General features: G+C 45.9%; 1 protein-coding gene across 1 annotated transcript in view; it reads left to right on the top strand.

Annotated features, from left to right (window-relative positions):
• Positions 1–287: 287 nt before the first annotated feature.
• LOC131725238 (zinc finger protein 239-like) overlaps positions 288–1308 on the top strand; it is a 28763-nt gene continuing 27742 nt past the window's right edge. Inside the window, exon 1 of the mRNA XM_059018661.1 lies at positions 288–396. The gene's annotated coding sequence lies outside the window, so the exon portion shown is untranslated. The remainder of the gene's footprint in view (positions 397–1308) is intronic.

Below are 1308 nucleotides of genomic sequence, written 5' to 3' on the forward strand. Positions count from 1 at the left end.
ATTAGATTCCTTCTTGCTTTGACATGCTACTTTCAGTATGCAAGTTTAGGGTGAAATTATCAACACCCCTTATATATATACCCTGTTCCAGCATCACAAAAAGTGTGTAGATTTATATGGGACGAATATGTTTGTTTTTTGTTATGAATGCAAGTTTTTATTTATTTTGTTCACTATGGTTTATACGTCTCTTACTGGAAGTAGTTCCTGGTGTGAGCCCCAAGTGAGGTTTTAGCAAACCGGTACTTAACAACATGTAGGCACTGGTTTCCCCTATGGGGGGGGGATCTTTAAATCCATGCACCAGTCGGAATCGGAAGTTACATTGTTTGGGTTGCTTGGAGAAAAAGACACGAGAAAACAGAAAGAATATAAGGTAGAGAGAGAAAGAGAGCGGTGAGTTATTGGAATTGAATTCACTGCACCCTCTGGGAACCCCGTGTGTGGTTCGGGGGTGTGTAATGTGTTTATATTATATAGAGGACCGGGAGTTTGATGCGAGACTCGAGCAGACACAGCAGCGCATTCATTATTATTAAAGCTGCTCGCAGACTCTCCGGCGCTCTTTGAAACAGACTGAGTTCGGATCGGATTTGTATTCATGTCGGGTTAATCAGAGATGAGTATCGGCGGCTCGTCTGTAGTGCTGCAGGAGATTTGAATCGCACAGTTTGTACCGCTCTGTGCAGCGCCGTCCCGTTTGTAACGCGGTGCATGAACTGCATTGTGCTAAACTGTCCGGTGTCCTCCTGTACTGTACGTGCATCGGCGTGCTTCATCATAATAACACAATGACCGCTCACCTGTACTGTACGTGCATCGGCGTGCTTCATCATAATAACACAATGACCGCTCACCTGTACTGTACGTGCATCGGCGTGCTTCATCATAATAACACAATGACCGCTCACCTGTACTGTACGTGCATCGGCGTGCTTCATCATAATAACACAATGACCGCTCACCTGTACTGTACGTGCATCGGCGTGCTTCATCATAATAACACAATGACCGCTCACCTGTACTGTACGTGCATCGGCGTGCTTCATCATAATAACACAATGACCGCTCACCTGTACTGTACGTGCATCGGCGTGCTTCATCATAATAACACAATGACCGCTCACCTGTACTGTACGTGCATCGGCGTGCTTCATCATAATAACACAATGACCGCTCACCTGTACTGTACGTGCATCGGCGTGCTTCATCATAATAACACAATGACCGCTCACCTGTACTGTACGTGCATCGGCGTGCTTCATCATAATAACACAATGACCGCTCACCTGTACTGTACGTGCATCG

The sequence above is a fragment of the Acipenser ruthenus genome, unplaced genomic scaffold, assembly GCF_902713425.1.
Source record: "Acipenser ruthenus unplaced genomic scaffold, fAciRut3.2 maternal haplotype, whole genome shotgun sequence".
NCBI classification, from domain to species: Eukaryota; Metazoa; Chordata; class Actinopteri; order Acipenseriformes; family Acipenseridae; genus Acipenser; species Acipenser ruthenus.